The 14,121-nt window shown below is 31.2% G+C and overlaps 1 protein-coding gene across 2 annotated transcripts in view; it reads right to left on the bottom strand.

The window, feature by feature from the left end:
* LOC111513752 (uncharacterized) overlaps positions 1–14,121 on the bottom strand; it is a 47,020-nt gene that overhangs the window by 23,795 nt on the left and 9,104 nt on the right. The gene's annotated exons all lie outside the window — the stretch shown is intronic.

The following is a 14,121-nucleotide window of genomic DNA, read 5'->3' as shown; positions in this document are numbered from 1 at the left end:
TCCAAACTATCAAGGTTGCAAGTGATGTTCGTCTCTCCAATCAGGCGGATGGCTCTTTTCTGGGTGGAATCCAGGAACTTTAGGTAATGCTCAGGAGCGGAGCTTCATACATGTGAGCAATACTCCAAAGAAGGTATGATCTGAGCTTTATACAGCATCACAAGTTGCTGGGGATTGTACAGTTTTTTTTTGTTCAGAACAGTATTCCAAGCTATCGAGAAGCAGCCTTTGCAATTCCAGCGACATGATTGTGCAAAGACATATTGGTGTCCATTCAAACCCCCAACAAATGTATCGAAGCAGAAAGCGGAATTGTCTGTCCTGATATTATTATATTCAGATCGGAGACATTTATCTTCTTAGAGAAAATCGATGCCTCGGTTTTGGTGGCATTAAATTGAACTTGGTTACTTTCACCCCAACTCGAAATCACCTCTAGATCCTCATTGAGATAAGCAACATATTGCTGCCGGTGAAGACGTGCATCAGCAGCCGATGTCCTGGGATCCGATTGGAATGAGGAGACAAGTGTGATATCGTCAGCAAAGCAGTATTTTGGATTCTTGTTTATTTTCTCAATATGTCGTTGATATACAATAAAATGAGGGTTGGAGGCAATATGGAGAGCCATACACAAAAATTATTATCCGACAAGCCAGCAAACCCTCATGCCACAAACGCTCAAAGGCTTTAGAAATATCAAGCGCAACAGCTCTTGACTCTCCATGTTTCTCAATTGCGTTATTCCAAATTTGGTTGATGAACGATAAAAAATCGCTTATTGATCTTTGGGTCTGAAAGCCAATGACAGCAAAGCGACTGGTCTATAGTTGAGCGAAAGATTTTTCTTGCCCTTTTTGGAAATATGCTGAACGCGAACAATCTTCCAATAAGAAGAAAACACCTTTATCGTAAGACAAGTTGATGATAATAATAATGATAATATACTTTATAGTCATTAAGAATAAATCTTGTGGACAAAGCTTGTGAATAGTACATACAAATGTAAGTATAGAAATATAAAATATAAAAACACCTACAAAAAAGTAAAGTTAGAACATACACTGTAGTTCAATATCGAAATTTTGTCTCAACATGGTTGTGTACAGACTTGTTTAAAAATATTATCAACACTTATATAATAGACGTATAAACATTATATATAATTTAACATGAATAAACACACCCATTGAACCCAGACAAACAAACATTTATATCCAAACAAAGATATAAACAAAAATCTTATATAACCTGAATTCAAATATGCACATTTTGTCACGTAAATTTATCATTATAGAACTCTTGCAAAATATGATAGGGTCTATCAGCCAGAAATGTTTTTACTCTTATTCTAAACATTTTGTTGGTCAAATTTGCCTGTCTTATATCTGAGGGCAACTGATTAAACATCTTGACCACATTGTAATAAATAGAATTCCTGACCAAATTTGTTAAAGGAATTGGCAATTTCAAGGCGGTAGAACGGGTGCTATAAGAATGGCACGAAGCCTCAAATAGGGACATATTTTTGTAAATGAGGCAAACCGTTTACAAAATGAACAAAGCAATCACTGCTGAAATCTTTTATTCAGCGAATTTGTGTCTACATGAATCGCGAGGTTTAATTTTACACATATAGCTGATACCCCGTTTCTACAGTACTAATACAGACAGAAGGGCTGATGAATTGCATACTTCCCAAAACGGTATTCCATAACGTAGGTGGAATTGAACTAGGGCGTAATACACCGTTTTGGCAGTTTTGATTCCTAAATTTATTGAAGGTACTCTCACTGCATAACATCCAGAACAAATTTTACTTTTAAGTTGTTCAATATGTTCAATAAAGTTGAGCTTGTCAATGTGAATACCTAGAAATTTAGATTGAGTCTCGTTCCTGATCACTAAGTTACCACCGAATGACAGGTCATCAAGAGCACATCTAGATGATAAAATGTTTGTTTCAGTGATATTGAAGGATAGCAAATTAGCATCACACCACTCCTTGATTTTTTTCATATTAGTAGATATTGCATTGTGTAAATCATTTGAGTTGTTGTTGTTCCATAATATCGTCGTGTCATCAGCGAAAAGAGTGAAATTTCCAGAAATGCTCCAATTTGCAATATCATTGACATTCAATAAGAATAAGATGGGTCTTAAAACATATCCTTATGGAACACCACACAATTTTTTTTTCTGAAAGTCCTGTTGTTCTTACCATTTGATTCCTTCCCGAAACGTAAGATTCAAATCATTTGAGCGTCATTTCTCTGCAGCCGTATTGGTGAATTTTTCTTAGCAAGATCTTATGATCAACGCAATCAAACGCCTTAGAAAGATCACAGCTGCTACACTACCAGAATTAAATATCATAAAAAAACGAAAAGATGGCATCGTGTGTGTTTTTATTGCTTTGAAAACCAAACTGGCTTTCACTTAAAATATTGTGGAGTCGTAGGAAAATTGTCAGACGTAATCTCACAAGTTTTTCGATAACTTTGGCTATAGTTGGAATGGAATGGAATAGAGATCGGGCGAAGATTCGCGGGATCATCTGAATCTCCACCTTTATATAATGGAAGGACAACGGATGTTTTCAGAAAAGCAGGAAAAATTCCATTGTGGAAAGACGTGTTGATTAGAGATACCAATGTTTGCAGTGCCTCAATTGGATAATTTTGAAAATATTTTTATGGAGGTTCCATCATATCCAGTTGCATTTTTATTCTTTATATTCCTCAAAATTTCTAGTAATTCACTAATACTTGTATCGTACAATGTTAGGTAATCCTCAATTCTGACATTTTTAAGAGATCGTAAGGTACCACTATATTCTCACTAAGATTTTTTGCGAACAATAATAACCATTGATTTTATCAGGACTAAGTCATATTCCCACATGTTTTTTTTTATTTTCCCGTAATATCACTGATAGTAGACCATGATAAGTGCACAAATTACATGAAACAAATCGTTTAGAAATCAGGATAGTCATTATTTGGTTATCTTTGGTGAATATCCCTCATCGGTTATGTGATGCAGAACCGTAGAAAGAGTACATGTGATATTCAGCCACAGTACCTTTGTCATTAGATCTTACCATTTCATCTCACTTTTTCACATATTGGAAAAATAGTTTTCAATTCATTGTTTGTATCTTCAGAATTCCTCAATATAACGACTGAAGAGAAAATTGAAGGGAGAGATTCTTCAACTCAACGTCAACCTTCGACAAATCAACCAATTTTCAAAAGCGAGAAAAAATAAGTTGTCACGAGTTATGGGCGTAAAGTAAACGCTCCCAAACGCTTTTGATTTTGTATTTGCTGTCGCATAAGGTGGGAGTATGGTGCGGATAGAAGAGAAAGCAGTTTGATTTTATTTGTTTTTTAAATATCTTGTAGGCTTTGTAGATATAGTTTGTCGTTGATGTTGATAGCGACTGTCAGACTCAAATGTCATAGAATTGTCAATACACATTTTTCATAAAGTCACAAAAAAGACTCATATTGTTTCTCGAGATTACTCCATGATAAATAGAGTATTTTTTAATAATGATATACCATTTGAAATATGTCAATATCTACAACTTCAATATTATAAAATTGCTTCATGTTGGTTTTCATTCATTTAAATCTAAGGCACGATTGCTGAGTCATAAAAAATTGATTATCACTATTTTCAACAATGGAATATAACAATTGTGTATTGTTCACAATAGGCCACTTACAAAATAATGATCACATCTTATATAGATGACTGAATACAAAATTGACCTTTTAATTTTTTCTTCGGTTTCACATCGGTAATACTTTCATTTCAATGGAACATCTATACATTTTTGTTTTTTTTTTTTATTTTTGAACTATTTTTTACTGAATCTGCAATTTTATCATGAGTTTTCCTTTTTCACTCAAATATAAGAAGTTAGGAAGATGCATTATGTTGCAAATGCTCTGTAAATTGATATTAGTGAATATTAATCTGAAAAAAATATATTATAATGTTTTTTTCGCCCTCGCATTACCACTTTGAGAAATCACTGAATTTTGGGAAGACTTTTAAGTCAAATTTCAGATAAGGAAATAGGTGAAGTGAGAGGTAGTTTGGAGATGGGTCAACTTAGGTATAGACATACCTATCATCAGATCCTATTTATGTAACTATTTATGTTTGTGCGTATTATGATAACTTTCCATCAGAATACTTTCATCTGTACTAAATATTATATACCAATTGAGTATTGATGATCCCAATACCAGGTTAATGTAATTTACCATATTCACGAAAAGAATGATTGTACATGTTTTAGGCGTTTCCTGATCAGGAACACTGTTATTCGATATAACATATCAGAGAGGAGACGTGTAATTAATATAATTATTTTTGAAAAAGTTTAAATTTTACCGCGTTTAGATCGTATAACATTTATATTCAGTGCATGTGCAGATGATATTATTTATCCCATGGCAATGTGTACTTCAAGTCGAAAAATAGATGCATTGGTAGTTGGCATATCATAAGCTGATCGATGTCAAATTCACGTACACGAGATGTAGACATGCTATATGTTCAAGAAGGAAAACATTTTATCGAATGCAGGAAAATTTGAAGTTTTTCAGTAACAGTAATTTCACATGTCATCAATAGTATATGTCAAATATCAGTGTTGCCAATCGTGAAACACCTGAAACTAACTGAAATTTGTGCAACCTTTTCTACCTGAATATGGTCAATTGTAGATTAATTTCTTTATTAAATATATTCCATCTCTTCTTTGAATGTTTTTCAATTTTCGTCAAATATCATAGTTGAAAACTGCGAGGATATGTAGTTTGTTCACTTAGAGTGAAACTGTGGTCAGATCGAGCAATACTGTGTAGGAACATGGGAAATTTCAAAACAAGACATAACGTACACTGAATAATGTCTGCCATTGTAACTATTTCAGGTCTTTCTACAATATGAGTTATTTTCTCATAGTATTCGTCATTACTGATTTGCATTCTATCTGCTAGTTGTATTGAATAATAATGGGCATGCTAACTTTCTCTCTGATATCGTATGTATCGTACGTATCACAAATGCTACATTGTATAGGGCATCCATCTGTATATTTGATAAATGAGATACTAAAGATAGATAAATGAGCTACTATAACATTAGTTTATCATCGGTCAAAAGAAGTTTTTTCTGAATTTTCGTTAATTCGTTATGTTTATGACATATGCTGTGATGTATCATACGATATTTGTTCAATGGTATGTTGCATTTAGTGTCAAATTATTTAATATTGGTCCGATTTTGAGAAATTATTGTTTATCTTGAAGCAGATGAAGTATAAGTACATGAAAAAACAATCCACACAATCACTTCGCGATAACTATAGACAATTGACACAGTTATCACAATTCATGGTTTTTCAAAAAACGTGCTGCAACAGAATTCACAATTCTAGATTCATCACCGGTAAGCTTTGGAAAATGTCATTTTTCAAACAATGTTTTGATCCAGCACATGTAGTGGTGACAAAACTTCATAAATGCATATTTTCTCCAATTGTTTTCAACGTAAAATATAAGAAAAGAAATCTGACATCACTAAAATTTTTTGAATCTTTTGAAGGTAATAATACTATAATTTATTTATGAAAGACTTATGAGATATCTCCTGTGAGATTATGTTCCCAAGTATTGCATCACAGCATGGAGAGAAACTTTTGAAAAATAATTAGGAGGCTTACAAACAAAGCAAAACACAATACTGAAAATTATCTATAAGAAGGTCCATTCACTCCCTACAAAAAAGCTTTATGAAGAAATCAACTTATTCAACATAAGAAGTCTCTACTCTTACTCTTGTTCAATATGGATATTTTACAATAAAGCTAATTACCAGAGGATAACTATTGGGAAAGAAATCAGATATGTTATAAAAAGGTCTGTCCATCTGCCTTCATTCAAAAAAGTTACTCACAGAAATTTGTACATTACTTTGGCCCAAAACTTCTCAACTTACTACCACTCGAGAATATGAAATTTCATATTTCAAAACTTCTTTGACATCTGTCGAAGAAGAAAAGAAATAAGCTCTCAAAAAAAAAGAATAACTGCGTATATATTCGAATTTTTATCCATTTCTGAAGACGGAGGCAGATTTTGGCCTCCGAAACGTAAAAGATAAGTATAATTTCTTAATAATTTTTTTGATAGGCAAAATTGTGAAATACGACAAGTTACTGATAAATAGAAGATTTTTCTTTGTGAAAAATACTTTGATTTTTACACAGTAACTTATCGGGGTAAACTAAAAAGTTTGCCCTTCTACACTTGCATAAAGTTCTCCATTATAATTTTTAAATTTTTTCAGATTGTGGAAGGTAACAATTACCCAAAAAAAGGTCGATAAATACAATAAGTAATTTTGCATTATCATACTTGTAATCAGCAATTTGAACATGATAACTGTTACTGTCAAATTAATGTTACTGTTTTATTTTTAATAAATTTTATTTTGTTCTATCGTGATGGAAAACCTCCCCATGATGGTATTTTTGGTATAGTGTTCTAAACTATGCAAAAGTACCTGAAAGTATAAATTTTGTATACGTTTATGACTTCAGAAATCGCTCAAAAATACTAATATTTTTCACGTCTGAACCGTGACAGATGCTCACAAAAATTGGTAAAAAAACAAGGTGACATTGATTTTTATCGTAATTTCTTCAATGGAAGAAAAATGATGAGTATTGTGGGCTGCGTCAGTGAACGTATATGATTATCACAATTAATTGAAATTGAGGGGTCAATTAACGTTCCATGTATGAAAAATGAAAGGAAAAAGAGGCTTCAGCCAGCTTGTATTGTTGTAATAATTTCTTAACTTTTTGATTAAACATAATTTTTCAAGTATTGAGGTTACAAAGAAAGTGAACAAATTGATGTGTATGACTTGAATTCATTTCGTTAGGTTTATTTCAGTAGTATTTTAATTAGTACCTAAATAGAGTTAGTATACCGAGTGACAACGAACTCATTGTACACAGTGCCATTCAGTCTTATAGTTCTCATATTGATTCATTTCTATTGTATTGATACTTATTCAATGGCATGAATGCGAGCGAAGCCGCGGGTGAAAACTAGTATGATATAAATTGATTTGGAATCTCTGAAAAAAAAACTGTAAAAAATTAAAAAAGGTTAGCTGAAATATTAAAAACAATTATATCAAAAAAAAAACTGAAATTCTAATGAAACAAAATAAAGGCAACAATCAAAAAATAAAACTATTGAACTATCAATACGAGATGAAAATTAGAAATTATTAGCAAGAGATGAAAATTGAATATTTTAAAGATTTCAAACCAAGTTACTTCACGATATATCCACAATCGTCTTCGAGTGATAACTGGAATTATTCCTTCGGGATCTGACTATTTATAAGTAATTTTTGTTTTGTGGTTGTCGCGTGTATTTTATTTCATTGTAATTTCAGTTTTTTTGCTTAATATAATTGTTATACTTCTTTTTTAATTCTTCAACAGATTTTTTCAGGATATTCTAATCAATTTATATCATATTAGACAATGGAAGTTCGAATTAATAAAATATACCACGAAACATTATCAACCACCTTCAAAGAAATAATTTAAAATCTTTTCCGGTTCAACCAGACACGAACTAAAGTTGGGAATTTTGAATACAACCTTCTATATTTTTCAAAACTATTTATAGATTATGAAATTCCCTTGTCATTATTATAGGACAATTGGCCATTTTTATTGAAAATGGCTGCGTAGAAGCCATTTTATCCAAATTCTACATGACGAAACTATGACGTCAAACAAAACGATGTAGCGAGAAATAAAAGACGAAGTTTGCTTGAGCACTGAAATGTTTTACCGATTCACATATTTTTTTTTCAATACCATTTTTCGCTTCATTTACCTAAAAATCCTGATAAGAAGTAGCATTTATCAAACTTCAGCTTCAATGTGTACCTCTTTCACAACAAAAAGGTCGATTGAAATGAAAGTGAATCCCGGTATACTTGATTTAATATGTAAACTATCAATTCAATAAGGATTCTGAAGTTTTCACAAACTACATAAAAGATATTTAGACCAGCTATAATTTTCACTAAGTATTCAATATCTTGAATATTGAAACAGACATTTTATGAAAATAATGTCAATAATATAATTACCTCATTATGGAATGCAATAAACTTCGAAACTTGTTAGAAAAGTTTACTGGTGTAATGTGTCAGCTCTCAGAATTATTATCTTTTGTGTTATGTAATTTATTAGAAGATTAAATGTTATTAAGTTCCAACACCAAATTTACGGCACGGTTATTGCAGGACCGGAAATTATATAATTCGATTCTTACTTTAAAAAACAGTTGTCCCCATATAACAGACATAGAACAATGCTGTTCTATTTTCTTTGTTACGACTTCAAGGGATATCTCAAGTTCAGATTTGAATGAAAAGTTGTAGGTACCTTTGTATATAGAAAAATTGTACGTGAATTTCATAAAAACGTCTTTGAAATATGCGAGAACTGCATGAAATCAAGAATATACATTGACTTCATTTGTGATAGGTTGTAGGTAAAGGAGTCCTGCTTTTGAGATGAAATTATTTAGTCTACTGAATGAAAAGCCTGCATAGGTTTTATTCATAATAAATTCCATCTTATCTATTGGTTAGCTGGAGGAAACTTTCCGACGCAGGATTTTGAATTGAGTCTATTTCAATTGGAATAATGATAAATGTATGAAGATGAAACTAGTGTGATTTGTATAAATTGAGAAACAGATATCATTGCGTAAATTTATAGAAATTTCTTTAGGTATCATTGATAAATTCACCACCCCCTTTTTTTGTTTGTTTGTTACAAGAAACATCAGTGGCGGACACATTTTGGTCAATAATACTGGCTAAACTGTGTCCCCAGTAGCCACTGGACTCAATATTTAATTGAGGCTAAATGAAACTGTTATCACTGCCAAAAATTTAACACTGCCAAATTCTACCAGAATCTGATGAGGGATATTTACAATAATATTACAATATTATTACTGAAAAATAATTTTTGATCATTTCCAGGCGTATGCTTACATGAACCTCCTTTTCATAAAATTATCTCCTGATCTGGCCCTCACATTTTTTTACCGTGTTTAGGAAACACCGTGTCGGTATATTCGCTTTGAAAATTGAAAAGCAGTGTCAAAAATTAAAATACTTTTTCTTCAAATAATATTCAGGTTGATTTAAGAAAAAATGGAATTTTTGGATAGATAATAATCTTCTTCTACTCACTCCATTTTACACTAATAATTAGGTGTTTGACAGCAGGTAGGTACTGGCTCATTTATAATACACCTGTATTCTAAATTATTGGCGAAATGTTGTAATCAATTTTTCAATCATTTAATTGAATTCTGACTGATTGACTGAATGAGTGTTAGGAATCACACGTTAAAAGGTAAGACCTCATTAGTCCTTGACTCGCACAAGTTTCTCGACTTCTGAGAGTTGTCGTTCGTATGGGGGCGACAGTTGATTAACGAAAAAACAGATTTTAAACAGATTTTTTTCAAACAAAGTTTATTATCCAAAGCCATGATCTCATACAAATATATTGTACATTACTTTCTACCGTCAGTCGTAGAAAAAGTATGGTAAGCACCTCGAGGATAAGACCAATTATGCCCACTCGCGAATTATCGCACTCGGCTAACGCCTCGTGCTTACAATTTTTCGCTCGTGGGTAATTGGCTTCTTATCCTACTATTTAATCTGTGATCCTACTCGATACGTAATATACTATTGAAATGATGTATCACAAGCACTTTATTATAATTTGAAAAGCTGTTTTTTGTAGAAGAGTATTTCACAATTCATATATTCAATTTGAGAATTCAAGGTCAGCTACAAGAATTTCGAATTCTTCTACTCCATATATAGAAGGTGAACTGAAACCTCAGTGGCAAGGATGAATAATTCAACCTATTCGTAGACTCTGGAGACTTATAGTTGATATCTATTTTATGAATATCAATACTGTATTTCAATAAACGATTAATATTTGCTAATATAGGGGAAATTTTTATTTGGTTGAAAAATATTTCGGAATCTCTACTCTTACTCTTGTTCAATATGGATAATTCAGAACAAAGCTAATTACCAGAGGACAACTATAGAGACAGAAACCAGATATATTATAAAAAGGTCTGTCCATCTGCCTTCATTCAAAAAAGTCACTCACAGAAATTTGTACATTACTTTGGCCCAAAACTTCTCAACTTATTACCACTCGAGTCCCGGAATATTATAGACATAAAGAAAAAAAGTAGTTGCTATAAAATCATTTGTACACTACAATTAACTTATTATTTAAAATTTATATTAAACATATAAGTATTTTTGAATTCTCCATTCTCTAGAAATAATAAACGTATGCTGTCTGACAAAGTAAAAATCTCCTTTCAAAACATGGGATACCTAATACAACACAAGCACACTTGCGCTTAGGTGAAAGGTTCCAATATATAAAGGGAGATAAGAAGTAATTTTGCATTATCATAATTGTAATCAGCAATCTGAACATGATAACTGTTACTGTGAAATTACTGTTACTGTTCTATTTTTAATAAATTTTATTCTATTCTATCGTGATGGAAAACCACCCCATGATGGTATTTTTGGTATAATGTTCTAAATTAGGCAAAAGTACCTGAAAGTATAAATTTTGTATACGTTTATGACTTCAGAAATCGCTCAAAAATACTAATATTTTTCACGTCTGAACCGTGATATCAGATATTCACAAAAATTGGACATTGATTTTTATAGTAATTTCTTCAATGTAAGAAAATTGATGAGCAATGTGGGCTGCGTCAGTGTACGTATATAATTATTACAATTAATTGAAATTGAGGGGTTAATTAACGTTCTATGTATGAAAAATAAAAGGAAAAAGAGGCTTCAGCCAGCTTGTATTGTTTCAATAATTTCTTAACTTCTTAATTAAACATAATTTTTAAGTATTGAGGTTACAAAGAAAGTGAATAAATTGATATGTGTATGACTTGAATTCATTTCGTTAGGTTTATTTCAGTAGTATTTTAATTAGTACCTAAATAGAGTTAGTATACCGAGTGACAACAAACTCATTGTACACAGTGCCATTCAGTTGTTTGAAAATCAATAAATGTTAAAGAAAAATATAGGACATTGAAGGCGATATTTTCGACTATGAAATAATTTAATTTCATTAGTTCGGACTCCCATTGTCTAATCCCTAATAATATTATAAATGCGAATGTAAGTTTGTTTGTTACGGTTTCACGCGAAAACTACTCAACCGATCATAATGAAATTTTGTACAACACATATTCTTGGAGGTATTAGAAGTAACATAGGATACTTTTTATTAAAAAAAAATAATATTTATGTGAGATAAAAAAAAATTTTTGTCAAAAAAATCTCAAAATCTAGCTGCTTTAACGTCTTATAGTTCTCATATTGATTCATTTCTATTGTATTGATACTTATTCAATGGCATGAATGCGAGCAAAGCCGCAGGTAAAAACTAGTATGATATAAATTGATTTGGAATCCCTGAAAAAAAACTGTAAAAAATTGAAAAAGGTTAGCTGAAATATAACAATTATATCAAGCAAAAAAAACTGAAATTACAATGAAACAAAATACAAGCAACAACCAAAAAGTAAAACTATTGAACTATCAACTCGAGATGAAAATTAAAAATTATTAGCAAGAGATAAAAATTGAAAATTTTAAAGATTTCAAGCCAAGTTACTTCACGATATATCCACAATCGTCTTCGGGTGATAACTGGAATTATTCCTCCGAGATCTGACTATTTATAAGTAATTTTTGTATTTTTGGTTGTCGCTTGTATTTTATTTCATTGTAATTTCAGTTTTTTTGCTTAATATAATTGTTATACTTCTTTTTTAATTCTTTAACAGATTTTTTCAGGATATTCTAATCAATTTATATCATATTAGACAATAGAAGTTCGAATTAATAAAATGCACCACGGAACATTGTCAACCACCTTCAAAGAAATAATTTAAAATCTTTTCTGGTTCAACCAGACACGAACTAAAGTTGAGAATTTTGAATACAACCTTCTATATTTTTCAAAACAATTTATAGATTATGAAATTCCATTGTCATTATTATAGGACAATTGGCCATTTTATTGAAAAAGGCGGCGTAGAAGCCATTTTATCCAAATTCTACATGACGAAACTATGACGTCAAACAAAACGATGTAGCGAGAAATAAAAGACGAAGTTTGCTTGAGAACTGAAATGTTTTACCGATTCACATTTTTTTTTTTCAATACCATTTTTTCGCTTCATTTACCTAAACATCCTGATAAGAAGTAGCATTTATCAAACTTCAGCTTCAATGTGTACCTCTTTCACAACAAAAAGGTCGATTGAAATGAAAGTGAATCCCGGTATACTTGATTTAATATGTAAACTATCAATTCAATAAGGATTCTGAAGTTTTCACAAACTACATAAAAGATATTTAGACCAGCTATAATTTTCACTAAGTATTCAATATCTTGAATTTTGAAACAGACATTTTATGATAATAATGTCAATAATATAATTACCTCATTATGGAATGCAATAAACTTCGAAACTTGTTAGAAAAGTTTACTGGTGTAATGTGTCAGCTCTCAGAATTATTATCTTTTGTGTTATGTAATTTATTAGAAGATTAAATGTTATTAAGTTCCAACACCAAATTTACGGCACGGTTATTGCAGGACCGGAAATCATATAATTCGATTCTTACTTTGAAAAACAGTTGGCCCCATATAACAGACATAGAACAACGCTGTTCTATTTTCTTTGTTACGACTTCAAGGGATATCTCAAGTTCAGATTCGAATGAAAAGTTGTAGGTACCTTTGTATATAGAAAAATTGTACGTAAATTTGATAAAAACGTCTTTGAAATATGCGAGAACTGCATGAAATCAAGAATATTCATTGACTACATTTGTGATAGGTTGTAGGTAAAGGAGTCCTGCTTTTGAGATGAAATTATTTAGTCTACTGAATGAAAAGCCTGCATAGGTTTTATTCATAATAAATTCCATCTTATCTATTGGCTAGCTGGAGGAAACTTTCCGACGCTGGATTTTGAATTGAGTCTACTTCAATTGGAATAATGATAAATGTATGAAGATGAAACTATTCATTGTTATACACATTTCAGGAAGTGTGATTTGTATAAATTGAGAAACAGATAAATGAAATAAATTCATTATTTTTATCATTGCGTAAATTTATAGAAATTTCTTTAGGTATCATTGATAAATTCACCACCCCCATTTTTTTGTTTGTTTGTTACAAGAAACATCAGTGGCGGACACATTTTGGTCAATAATACTGGGTAAACTGTGTCCCCAGTAGCCACTGGACTCAATATTTAATTGAGGCTAAATGAAACTGTTATCACTACCAAAAACTTAACACTGCCAAATTCTACCAGAATCTGATGAGGGATATTTGCAATAATATTGCAATATTATTACTGAAAAATAATTTTTGATCATTTCCAGGCGTATGCTTACATGAACCTCCTTTTCATAAAATTATCTCCTGATCTGGCCCTCACATTTTTTCACCGTGTTTAGGAAACACCGTGTAGGTATATTCGCTTTGAAAATTGAAAAGCAGTGTCAAAAATTAAAATACTTTTTCTTCAAATAATATTCAGGTTGATTTACAAAAAAATGGAATTTTTGGATAGATAATAATATTCTTCTACTCACTCCATTTTACACTAATAATTAGGTGTTTGACAGCAGGTAGGTACTGGCTCATTTATAATACACCTGTATTCTAAATTATTGGCGAAATATTGTAATCAATTTTTCAATCATTTAATTGAGTTCTGACTGATTGACTGAATGAGTGTTAGGAATCACACGTTAAAAGGTAAGACCTCATTAGTCCTTGACTCGCACAGATTTTGAACAGATTTTTTTCAAACAGAGTTTATTATCCAAAGCCATGATCTCATACAAATATATTGTACATTACTTTCTATCGTCAGT

Source organism: Leptinotarsa decemlineata, unplaced genomic scaffold (assembly GCF_025532065.1).
Source record: "Leptinotarsa decemlineata unplaced genomic scaffold, Ldec_3_MD MMD2_tig00000199_RagTag_RagTag, whole genome shotgun sequence".
In the NCBI taxonomy this organism is placed as follows: domain Eukaryota; kingdom Metazoa; phylum Arthropoda; class Insecta; order Coleoptera; family Chrysomelidae; genus Leptinotarsa; species Leptinotarsa decemlineata.
Note: the sequence above shows the minus strand (reverse complement) of the source record. Positions and strands in the feature narration are given on the sequence as shown.